The following is a 13669-nucleotide window of genomic DNA, read 5'->3' on the forward strand; positions in this document are numbered from 1 at the left end:
AAACTCAAGATTTGTTACTCAAAGAGAGAGAGAGAGAGAGGGGAGGGGGGGGGTGAACAATGTTGTATGTGAAGATTCCCTTTTGCTTTGAGAGAGAGAAAGAGAGAGTGATATATATATATATAAACTCATGCGTCAGCTTTCTTGGCTAATTGAACAACAAAATCTTAGAATATATGATTGGATATTATGTGATATGCAAGTTTGCAAATCCTCATAAATTATACACCATGTACACCAAGGTTATACATCCCATCTATAGATCCTACAACAATTAGGCCATGCTACGAGCAAAAAAATGTATCACCTCTAAGTCATTTGCCAACCAATAAACATCAAAGAATAACAGCTCAATGGAACAATATAGCAAACTTAAAGCAGCCAACAATTACTTTATGTTTCAAAAAGGTTATAAGGATAAACACATTGATGTGGGTGTATTTTCATTGGATTGTCTTCTGAGAGGATTTAGATGTCATCTCCTCCATTTTCCTATATGAGATGTCAGTATTAAAAGTTAGTTATTATAGTTCCCTTATCGTAGCGTTGGAGGATGATCTTAGTTAATAATGAAGCATCTATACCTCATCAATGTATAGAGAATGTTTGCACATGTTGCCACCTTGGGGAAAGAGAAGGGAGGAAAGTTTCACAGACTTATCCTAGCTAGCTTCTGATTAGCCGTAGCAACGCGCGGATCACATACTAGTTCTAGTAAAAAGGATTGAGTTTGTCTTTTGTTGGTGATAGGAAAGGTCACCTTGCGAATGGGTCCAAAGAACGATCTCTTCATGAGAGGGAACACATTTGGAAGGGGAAAACAAACCTCCACACTATCTCGCACGGGCATGCTCAAATGGGATCGACGGCTGAGGTGATTTGTAAATTCAGGGCCGTCGTTCGGGGCAGTTGATAAATTCAACTCAATCCGCACCCCATGTCTTAAACCCCCGACCTCCCCACCACGAGTCATGTGCACTAACCATTGCGCTGTCATGCGTACGTTGAAATATAAAGGATTCGAGTATGTCATATTGTAAATTTGGGCCGATTAGTAAATTCGGACAAATTTGTAAATTCTGGGCAACGTAAGATCTGACGGTCCATGATTGACGCGCCTTGCGTTTTCCTCCTCCACTATTGATTCCATTTGAGCATGCCCGTGTGAAAACAAAGGAACTCTAAGGAGTGGAACACGACCATGGGCATTGCAATGAGAGACTTGGATGGGTGAAAGGGTGGCTTTTTTCATGTGGTGGGGTGACTCCCCCTTCAACCCATATATCCTTGATCCTTTTAAGAAGTAATGGCTCATCACGAGCATGGTGAGAATTTTTAATTTCTTGGTTTTTTATCAATATAATCTACTCACCATTGTGAGTTTTGCTCTATATATATATATATAAAATAAAATAAAAGAGGTCACCTTAAGTTTCTTGTATAATACATAATAGTGGGTCTAGATTAGCTGATCTGTCTCATGACTTCGACACCTTCGACAACAGCTTGTAGTGAGATATATATGAAAAAAAAGGATTCCTAGTGCTCAAGTCGCAATCCAACCTCTCTCACTCGTGCTGCAAGATGTGCTATAAAACAACACTTAGGCCTAGCAAAAATCGCACGTCCAAAACAAAAGGGCAATAGATAGCAAATCTCCATCAACGTGGCACAAATTAAACATATAACACATTTTGAAATGTAACCTTGAAAATTGCTAGTTATACATATCATTATTGCATGCAACTCTCAATCGGAACCGTAAAAACCTTTTTGAATTGCAAGAGGGTTGCATTTTGGGAGCTTACTGGTTAGTGACACATGCCAAGCTAATGCTGACAATATTCTTTTTTAACTCTTTTTGGTTGCCCTTGTGAGAGGGTGTTGACATTTGTTAATCTCCCTCTTTAGAGAGGGGCATTTTCACATAATCTTTCCCATCCTCTTTCACTTCGTTTCGTTCTCAATTTCTTTCTTGCAATGCTTCCAAGTGTTTTTTTCAATCATTAATTTTATGTGTTTTGAATATATTGTAATCGAAATACTTCGTTGTTACACTTGTTTCCAAAAACTTAGTATTTCGTTGTGACAACAAATATTTTAAAATGGTAGTGTCACTTTTCAATTTTTCTCTCTAGAAGAAGCCTCTTATTATTAATATCCTCTCAATGGCCTTATGCAATAGTGAGAACTTTCACCTTGCTAACTCTTTGCTCCAGCTTAAATAATACACTTTCTAAAAAAGCTCTCACTACACTTTCTAAAAAAGCTCTCACTGTTGCTAAGGCATCGCAAAGGGCCCCATTCGGAGCCCCCGACAACGAGGTCGAAGAGCTCACAAAGCTTCGACATTGCTACACAATGCGTTTGTCTTGACTCTTCTCTAGAATGGAATCTGCATTAGAAAAGTACTAGAAAAGTGCCTTCTATTTTAAAACCTGCATTAGAAAAGTTGCATGTTTGCTTAGAGCTGAGTCGCACGAGGTGGTAGTAGGGGCAAGGATGGTTGATATTTGCATAGGGTCGCACCCAAGGTAAGAATTTCAAAGGTAATGGGTTAGAGCCGGGTCGCACCTAGGGTGAGTGGGATGAGTATTTACTAAAAAGAATAGAATCCATGTTTTGCTCCAAAAAAGTAGAAGCGTTCAACTTGCACTACTAGTACTTTCAAAATACAAGGGTTTAAGCTATCCTTACACTGGAAAAGTGATTTCCTTGTTTCTAGCCCTCTCATCCCCAATCAAATGCAAGCCACGTTTTCTTTCACAACCATTTTCATCAGCGTGGCAATAATGATGGTGCTCATAAGAAGAACTCTTCTAGCGCTCTTCGAAGCTGCAGAACTCGAATGATATCCCTTGGATGCATAAGCTTGCACACTTTTCAGTTAATTCCTTGGAAAACTTGCCACAAAAGGTGGCCAGGCTGAGGTCTGCATAGAGGCAAACCTCTTCAGCAAGGCCCAGATACAACTCTTTCACGAAGAAGGTGTGAGCGTGGCAATGGCCAGGTTCCTGAGCATCGTTCACCACCTATGCAAGATCTCTCCATGGTCAAAGGCTCCTTTCATAGCTTGCCCATCTCTTCTCACCTCATTCCCTACTTGACTTAATACTTGTAGATTTTCTTCATTATCTTATCTACTTCCGCTTTGCTTGTGAGGGCATCGTTTTTGGCATGTTGTATGACATTGATGCAGGTTAGCGAGCTAATTAATTTTTAAGGTTGAGGCCTACTACTTATGATTCCAGCATGCTCCAAGCAAATGGGAATGAAAATAGCAGCAGATTTTTGAGTTTTTCATGCTAAGAATGTAGTTGTGTGTGTGAATAAGAACTAGCCATGCTTGAAGGAGAGGGAGACTTCTCAATTACCTCACTCATGAAGATAATTCTTAAATGATGTTCCAAGCTTTGGCATTTACAATGAGCAATTTTTCTCAGGCTCTCATGACGTTGTTGTAGAAGTGTTACCTTCATATTGAGTTAAGATGACTTGATGACTACATTCTACAGGTGTATCGACAGATGAGCACTCTCAAGAATGCCATTTCCGTTCTTAATGCAAAACAATCACTCTTCACTAAGAGCAAACCATTCTCTCTCTCTCTCTCTCTCTCTCTCTCTCTCTCTCTCTCTCTCTCTCTCTCCCCCCCCCCCCCCCCCCCCCCCCCCCCCCTCCCCTTTGATCCTTCGGTTTATATCATCATCTGTAGTTGTCGATTTGGTCCCAAGCCTACATAGGCCTGGTTCAAACTATCGACCCAAGTTGCCCAAGAAGAGATATCCATTTGTTGTGGCGTCCAGGGATTGGTGAGCTCAGATCACACACTTTTTCGGACACACCATGAAAGCGGGCGGCACTGCACCCTCAATTGCAAGGCTCCATGAGCGGGAAAGCCATCTCTGCATTCCTCACGCTGACACACAACCCAACAAGCGTTCGATCTCTCCGCTTTGATTTTAACAACCAACAAATTCTCTCAGCTTGTGAATTTGAAGGTGGACATCTCTTTGCAGTTCATCAGCGCCTTCTCGAAAGTCTGAACCAAGCCATAAAATAGATGCATTTCAATTTCCTTCCATTGCTTTTTCTTCCACTTCTGGCCATATTCCCCTTACCTTTATCATCCTTGCTTCCTTGCACATTCCTCATATTCAACTTGAGAGGGTATCTAAGTTGGTTGCCTGCACAGTGTGCATAAGATAATAAGGAGGAACTTAATTTGTTCTAAGCTCTCGCTCGCTCTCTCTCTCTCTCTCTCACACACACACACACATGATCGATCTTTGAGGTCTCTTGAGATAGTTGAGACTACTCTTTTTTTTGCTCTCCCACCTTTTCTCTTGCACGATATAGTTTAGCTTTCAATTATTTCCCTCCTTGGAGATCCCTACATCTCACGCAAGGTGGGATGACAAAGTGATGAACTTGCAATTAATTGGTAAAGCGTGTTCTCAGAGTACTCAAACTTTCTTTAAGGAGGAAATTGTTTCTTGCAACCAATTATGAAGGATATGGGGCCGATCTCGATCGCTAGGCATATGGAAGTAATCACACATAGTTTCCTTGGTTGTCAAAAGTCTCCCTATTTATGTGCTTTTTCTTGCCATTATTTTTTTAGAGCATTTCATTCTCTATGAAGAATCCAGAAATTATATAAATTAACATAATATGGCGGAAGGGGGAGCCCTTTACACATGTTGAAATCTGCGGCAATATGAAGGTTAAACTCCAAAACTTTGAGAAGCCCTTGTGCACGCGATAAAGAGGGAGAGAGAAAGAGAGGGAGAGAGGCCGTCGAAGGCGGCCGGCCGTACTAGTATACATATATATCTCTCTTTAGCTCCAAAATGGCAGGCCTTGTGATTTTGTCACTTGTTAACACACTCATTGTTTCCTATTCATCTTTTTCCTCTACATGGAGAGCCTCTTTAAACAAGCCAAACAACAAGAGTGGAGGTGGTGAGCTAGGGAGCCAAAAAGTTGACACGTTGGTGCAATAAATGTTGGTCGGGGCTATAAGAGGGCAAATCATTGCTATGGATGTCTATTGGTGCATGTCAAAGTGGTAAAGCAAATATGAAGTATAAGATTGAGGGGACTAGAGCCTTCAACTCTCCACCCAGCCATGCCCTATAAAGGACCTGCCTTGCTAATAACATGTCCACCTTGATCGCATGGCTCCGTCCAGGCCCTTGGCCTGCCCGGTCTGACCCGAGGCCTAACATTACTCCCCCCTTGGAGAAGCGTTTTCGTCTTCGAAAACAAAAGTGGTTGTGTCTTTGTAAGAACCTCCCTTTGCAACCGTATTGTATAACCAGCCTATATTCAACATAGTATGTAGACTCCATTTAAAATGCACATGAGCATACTAAATGAATTATCACAACAAAGATGTACTCCAAAGAGTACCTCTTTTCACTTTACATGAAAGTAACATGCTGACCCAACTCATCAGCCAAGCCTAAGTCCTTGAGTTTTATCTTCTTGCATTAGAAAACAACCCCACCATAACTAGTGTTCAAGGTTGAGAACCTGAGTTATGCATGTAGAGACTAAACCTAGTTGCAAACATGCTTTACCTTTTGTTAACCAAACTCCAACTAGAGCAATGCATGCTTTCTAATTGGATTGCTTGGTGCTAATGTACGCACTACGCATATCCTTTAGCACAATATTACTTGTAATGAAAATGGCCTATGAACTTAGAGAATAGCGGAATTAAGAGAATTAAAGTGAGCAACTTTGAGAGCATATATGGTGGACTTAATTGGTAGTAGCAACTTAATCATAACACTTAATTAACTAGGCATGAGAAATACCTTTGCAAGAGAGAGAGAGAGAGAGAGAGAGAGAGAGAGAGAGAGAGAGAGAGATTTTAGAGAATATGACAACAGTTGAGGACCGGATTTATGTTGAGCCGGTCCCCCCTCCAAAAGGCATTTGTATTATAGATTCTCTCATTAAGAGAGACTTGATACAATACAATCTTTGTGTTCCTTGAGACCTCTTTGGCAGTATGAAGGTAAAAGCTTCATATACCAAGCTTTTGCATAATATCAATAATCAATCTTAGCTTGAAAACAATCAAGAACTTGTGAACATCATTAGTCTTTGTGTTCCCTATCATTTGAGTGCATGAAGATGTATATTTTTATGCATCAACTTGTGCTTAAAGCAACAATTAATCTTCCTTGCAATACAATTAATCTACTTGCATTAAGTAATTAATCTACTTGCAATAAACCATTAGCCTTCTTGCAATAAGCATAACCTGCACTTTGTGGAAAGCATTAACTATCCCAAGCCTCGGTCCCAAGACCTCAAACACCTTCGAAGGTGGAGAGAGCTAGTAGGGAATGAGAGTAGGGAAGAGGAAGAAGAAGTATTCCATAGGAGAAAGAAATAATTCCTCACTTATCATCACTCTTCTTGCTTAGCATACATAATAGCATAGTAATGAAGATAGAGAAGATAGAAAGCTTAAGCATTGAAGCATAGCTCTTGGTTGGATTTGCATTCCATAGCCAGGAGTGTTGGTGTAGGCTCTCAACTTCTCAAGGAGCTTGGAGAAGGAGATGGAGCTCTTGCACCTTGCATAGCACACAATGAGAGTGTTTGTGAGTGTGTGTGGGTGAGTATACCCCCTACGCAATCCCCTAGCTTGCTTGGGTCGACCCCCCCTTGTAGCTCATGCTTGAAGCTCATTGGACCCCTCCAGGCCTAGCCAATCATAAGCAGGAGGCATTACAACCAGCAAGGGTAGCCTTGAGACAAGTGTCCCCCTTTCCCCTTTGAGAGAGAGAGGACTTGATAAATGCAAAATCAATTAATTAAATCCCCTTAATTATCATTGGACCCCTTGGGTGGCCAACCAATAGGCTTTAGGCACACCATGAGGGCAACATGAGGAGGAACTTGACAAGTGTCCCTTTTGCTTTCTTTGTACCATGCATGCCTTGTGTGAGTGTGTGGGTGTTCTCTCTCATCCCCCCTCATGTAGGGCTCACCCCTCCTTGTAGGGATTGAATCTTTGACTTTTTGACACCTCAAGCCCCTCATGCATAGGCCCAGTTCCCACCACAAGCTTGGCTCATAAGCACTTTAAGCTTGGGTTGGGTTCTCACCTCAAGTGCAACCCTAACATCTCAAGCATGTCAAGCACCTCAAGCATCTCAATCATTAAGCACCTCAAGCATCTCAAGCACCTCAAGCACCTTAGTCATCAAGCATGACAAGCAGGACAAGCACCTCGAGCTAGGTCGGGTTCCCGCGCCTCAAGCTCAGCCCTAGCTTTTACCTAAGGTCAAAGGACTTTTACACACATTATTGGAGGTCTTCAATGAAGGTAACCCTAAGGTCTTATGCTCCATTGGTTAGCCTTGCTCTTTGATAGACCATCTCTCATTTGGGCTCCTTTACCATTGGCCCCGTGTTGAGATAGATCTATAAGCACATGTCTATATCTTAACCCTTGTTCTCGTTTATTCTCCCACATTAAGTGATCAGTTTAATATGAGAAAATCATTTGGGTTTGTTAGATATTAGTTTTTATGACATTACCTCTCTCTTGAAATCATAGTCGTCCTAGACTATGAGGTAGATATGGTAAAGTCTCACCCATTAGTCCATTGGTCTTAGCGGGTAGAGGATCCATTTTTACCCTACGACATCATTCCAGAGTGGATGACTAATCCACTTGGTGCTTGAGAGACATTGTCTGCCGCAAGCATGTCTGCTCTTTTTAGTCCATATCATACTTCCAAAGTAGAGTGACAAGTTCTACTTGGTGTTTGGGAGACGTAGTCACCACAAACATGATCCTAAGTATGCATACTTCTTAAAATTTGTGCACGAAACATAAAAAGAGAGTCTTATAAGACAAAAACATGGATCATTTAAAATGCATTTCTTTTACATTTGCTTACTCTTTTGTGTCATTGTAAGCATCATTAACAAGGTTCATATTATCCTTAAGCTATGTTCTTTGCATGCATTTAGCATCTTTGAAAGAATAATTCTTAACTTAAATAAGATACTGTTAGTAATCTTACCATTTCTTAATACCTTGTGTTCGTGTAGAAGGATGAACTTGGGTTGGAGCTCGTTTGCTTCATCCTCGATCTGTGGTGGGTCTTCATTTATAACCTCTATTGGTGGCTCTTCCTTAATAAGGCTCGAATAGGCTCTCATGAAAAATGATCTATATGAGCCAGTAGTTGGGCAACTTTAATTGATAAGCCATCTAATGAATGGGCTTGAAATTTTAGGAGGGGCCATAGTATCTTTGTGCTGACCTAGCATAATACTTTTAATGGCCTGGAGGATTCTTGTGTATAATTTGCCTTAGATGAGCCTTGGGGAAATTTAGTAAGACCCAACTTTTTTTTTCTTTTTCTTTAAAGGATAAGGCTCTTTTGTGCCTAATGGTTGGCAGGAGCCTTTTTTGCCTAGCTAAGATGGATATAGCCTGTTTAATCTTCTAAAAAGATTCGTTTTGATCTCGGCTATACTCCTTTGCAATGAAGATCTTCCCAAGTACCTTAAGCTACAAGGGATGTTTGGATCTTATGTCTTTAGCCTCGAAAGGTATTTTTCCCCTTAGAAGTATGTTCACGTTATTAGAGACATATTGTTGTTAGGGTAGGTACTTCTCCCATTTTGAGCATTGATCTACCTCAAATCACAAGCTTTTAGTAGATCAAGGATCATTAGTTTTCTAATTTTCCTTTTGGCCATCCATTGGAAAAGTAGGCCAACATAAGAGGTTACTCTAGTTCTGATAGAGACTCTATCAGAAATTAGTGGTCATGGTAAAATTTCTATATGACACAATTAGATGTTGGCAAGCCATGGTCCTTCTATCATACTTCAGTTTTTGGTATACCATACATTTTGAAACATACTCTTGTATGTTCTCGTTTCTTGGTAAGCCAATACAAGTATGCTTTTACTTCTAGCAGAGTTAATTCGAATTCCTCTTTGCCCCTCATATGGGAGGAGCATGGGAAGTGAGGAAGATATAGCCTATTGAGGTATGGAAGATAACCATCCTCTAATGTGAGTGGTTCTTTTTTCTTCCATTTGTAAAGGCTATTATCATATCCCTAAAGCCTGGGTTAGAAGCATTTTTAACTATCATAAAACATGGTTCATTGTAAGTTGCTATTGATACCCTATCTACCCTTGGCCATTGGGAAAGTGCATCGGCTACATGTTGTGCTTGCCAACAATGTGAGCAATGTAAAATTTAAATTGCAAAAAGAAATTTTCCCACCTCATTTGATTGTCGAAGAGCTTGGTTCATATCATGGATAGAGTCCTCAAGAAGTACTTCCATGTGTCAACGGCATGTAAAACAACTCGTAGTTCCTTTTGTATATGTCCAACATTCGCTCATTGGATTTGAGTCTTTGAATCTTGTATTCTATGGTATTCCCTTCTTGAAGCAAATGTTTGCTTGAAGGCATGCATCCAGGCATTACATTGGACCTCAAATAGCTTTGAGAGATCCCGTAGTGTAAGCATACGTTGAGAGATAAGTTTCTCTTTGAACTTTTCAAAAATATTTTTCTCTCTTTGTAGTCCATGTACACTTTACGTTCTTTTTTTGTTAAGTCATCTATTGGACCTGCTATAAGCATGAATTTTTCCTATGAAGCATCTCTAGTATGCACTCATACCTTTAGAGTTTCGCAAGTCATGTAGACTCCTTGTAATTTGTCTATTCTCTTTGGACACTGACAATATTGAGGTATGTGTTCACCACTGTTTACAAACAGTCTTCCCAGATGACTAGTAAACAGGGATCATAGTGCCTTACACCATTGCGAAGAAATGAACAATGATATAAATAACCATCTTGGTTAACTTGAAAGATCCACAAGCACCTAAATCGAGCCATGACGTCTATTGGTGATTGGTAGATCCAAAAGTAATCTCATAGAGATATTACACATAGAGTGCAAAATGCTTCATAAGACTAATATGATGAATATGCATGCCGCTCCAAATCAGCCTTTGCTAAACAATAGGACCCATAACACATAGTGTGCATGCATTTAGAAAAACAGATCCGAACCTACATATCCATTATCATACTTTGCCAATACTTATGGCAAATGTGATGCCTCTAGCACACATTAAAGAGGAGTGTAAAAAGTCCTAAAAAGAAATTAAATACTTTCTACTGCAATCATTTGCAAGTCTTGCTAAAACGTTTGAACCATAAAAGAAGGTGAAACAGTAATCACTTCTAGGTACAAACAATGAAACTTTTTCATTGACAACTCATAGTCTTGTTATATGCATAAACAACCATCTGTTAATGTTGTTTAACAGCTCTTGTAACCTTAAAACTCGTTTTAAGTATCCAAAAAATTTTGGGAACTAAAATTGTTCACAATACAACGTGTGTAAATGGTCTTATAAACGAATTTGACCAACGCTTAGGGACCTTGTCATGATATATAATTAAAGGGCCCCAGTGTCAGTCCTATAGACTCATATTCTCCACATGTAGAATATATCTCGGGTAAGGATGTTAGAAAAAAGAACATCCTTCAAGTACGAGATGTACTTGTGTGTGGAGGTAACTGCAAACACTCCGCAACATGAGTGAGAGGGACCCTCATTATCCTTACTCTACCTTAGCTAAACCGAACTCCTTGCATTTGTAGACCATGTTGTATCCCATGTGACAGTATGTGCCAAAGAAAACCCTACCTGTAGGTCCATAACTGCATAATGCAAAAATGTATGTTGGACACTACGATCCAAAATAGTTTGCTCCTACATGACCTTGTCATGTCTCTTAAAGAGCAAAATGGATGAAAACATGAAGTTTATGCATCCTACTTGAAAAAGTAAACAAAAACACATTCAAAAAAGAAACAAAACCAAATGAGATTTGTACCTGAAGGTTGAACATAGTGTTCACTTACCTATAGTCAAAAGCACCTGCCCAAATTTCTCGCATGTAAAGGCTTAGGAACACTAATTGAAAATCAATGAAATTCAAGTAGTATTGCACGTGTAACCCTGGGTGTGGCCTTTGCAATCCAATCCCCTTGGTTAGACTTTGTAGAGAAATTGCTCGGCTAGCAACCAATAGTTATTGAAGTCAACTTGAAAGTTAAAATTGTCCACTATCCCTTGGCAGCTTGTGGACTTCTTTCCTTGAAAGTACAAGTGTAAAGGTTCCAAGAATTGACCATCAACACTTAATAAGTGATTTAGTAATCACGAGCTGGGTCTTACCCCAAAACTCTACTCATATAGACACTCTTAATGCTATAGATAAAATAGGAGATCCATCAAGTTGGAATTGTATTCACAACTGGATGTTTTCTAAACTCAAAAATCCATAATCTTGGATGTTTTGTGAATAGCCGTGCTGTCTCAATTGTTGGCTTCATCTATACACCCTTGTAGAGGTAAGCATTTACAAGTTTGAGACTTTTAAAAAAAATTCAACTTGATCTTCACACTTAAAGTATGTAGTACTAAAGTCATGCCCAAAAAATTGCTAATGGAAAGACTCTTGCTTGTCCATTAGAATCGATGGGTACTCAACTGGATAGAATTGTTTGATCTTGAAAGCAATCATGGAGGGATTACAAACATATAGCTCTTAACCATTCCAAAATAGATGGCTCTTAGCTTTTTCTGTTACCATATTGGTATAAAAAGATTTTAGTAAAACCATGCCTAGTTTCACTTTTCCCACAGAGAATTTGGAAAGAGAGAGAGAATGCTGGGTTGAGGAAAATACCTTATTCTACTGTGTTGTATGCCTCTATGCAGACAATGGCTGTGTGGTAGCTTATCATATAAGCGTACAACAATGTGCTTGTACAATGCTTTCATAGAGAAAGGTAATGTCACATCTTGACCCACCTACCTTGTATGTGGTCGTGACTATACCAGAGTGACTTAGGTATGGTACTTTGCCTATGAATAAACATAACTAAAAAATATTTGTAGACATCAATAACTTGTCGGGTCCTTGACAAGGTAGTTGACGTTATAGCAAAAGTGTAAAAAGTACTAAGGTGAAATTTTGTTTGCCTCACTGGCACGCCATGCCTGCAGAGGTGTTGTCCTTGGTGACAATGACAGACCTTACAGATGTAGTCGATACCAAAAGTTCCTTGCACAAGCAGACATGGATACATCACAATTCGCAATTGTCATATGTGAACTGTGAGCTTATATCCTTACTTTGCCAAATTCTTGAACTTGTGTGCCAATGCCCTTGATTCCCACTCAATGGGCAATATCTTAGCACGAGTTAGAAGCCTTGCTTCACGTAAAAACGTCAAAGCAATTTGGTTTGCACGATAGGCAATCTTTGCCAACTTAAAGGTTAAAATGTAGAAAACAAGAAAGCTTGAAATTGTCTAACTTGGTTGCTCTGCTATGGCGAGTTGTCTTGAGTTTTTGAAATAAAAACTTGCTTGAATTTGGCTCATAGCCATATCTTTTGTGCAAGAAAACATCGTTGTATGCACCATATACGCCATTTGGCACATAATGAAATAACCTACAGACACTTGCCAAGTCCCCCCCAAGATCGTATGGTCATAGTTGAAGATCATCAAGGACAGAAGTTTCAACTGACCTCCACAAGTCAAAGTCAAAAGCCGACAAATCCCATAGTATTCAAACAATTACTTGTGACCAAGCTCACATATGCATATCGAGATTCACATGGTAACGAATATCAAGATCATGACCTTTTACAAATCCATACGGATGGCCCGCCGACTGAAGTCAAAGACTATGTGAAGATGATGCAAAGCCTCAAACTGCCAAAACAAGTGATAGAAAATTCAAAATCAAAAGAAGCTAAAGTCTAGAACGCTACAGAAAGGTCACCACCAAAATCCCCTCCAAAGAGACAGATTCTGCCAAAAAGTACAATGGATCTATTAAGATCAAGAGTTCCCCAAATGTAGGCGGACAATGCTCAACAATTGCAAAAAGGTGCAATATTACAACCAATGGAGTCAACATCACTTGAAGCAGGTGATGAAAGCAAAGAAGTTGAAGAAAAAGTTCAATTCAAGGACACTGCCACAACAAAAGGAGTCAATTCAGACACAAATCATGAGACGATCAAGTGCAACATTGTTGGTGAAAATGAAGAAAAGTTGTTAAGTGAAGTAAAGCTAGATTTTGAGTTAGACAAGAACCTCATGTCTGTTTGCACTTGGAAAAAATGTGGCCAACCACAGCTGAAATATGCTCTTGAATTTGTGAGCATATTAGGAAACAAATGAGCAGAATGCTAGGGAGTCATATCCATTGCCATTCAAATAGGTCCACAAATCATCATAGATCAATTTCATGTGGTAACAACACAAGATGTACCAAATAACATCATAATGGGAATGCCAATGTCCCAGAAGATGTTAGAGATACAGAATGCAAACATGATGCAGTCTTTAGAGACAACCAAGAATGAAGACCAACAATGGTCACCTGCGGCAGACAATAGCACAAGGTCCTCAAGGACGGTTAAAATGGAGACTTATATCAAAGCATTTCTTATGGAAGATGATTCATCTCCATCAACCAGAACTTCATAAGAGCTTAAAGCAAATCAGGCAATAGCAAGGGAAGATCAAACAAAGCAAAGAGCAACCACGAAATCTATTGAGCA

Source organism: Adiantum capillus-veneris, chromosome 24 (genome assembly GCF_014529385.1).
Source record: "Adiantum capillus-veneris isolate H3 chromosome 24, ASM1452938v2, whole genome shotgun sequence".
In the NCBI taxonomy this organism is placed as follows: domain Eukaryota; kingdom Viridiplantae; phylum Streptophyta; class Polypodiopsida; order Polypodiales; family Pteridaceae; genus Adiantum; species Adiantum capillus-veneris.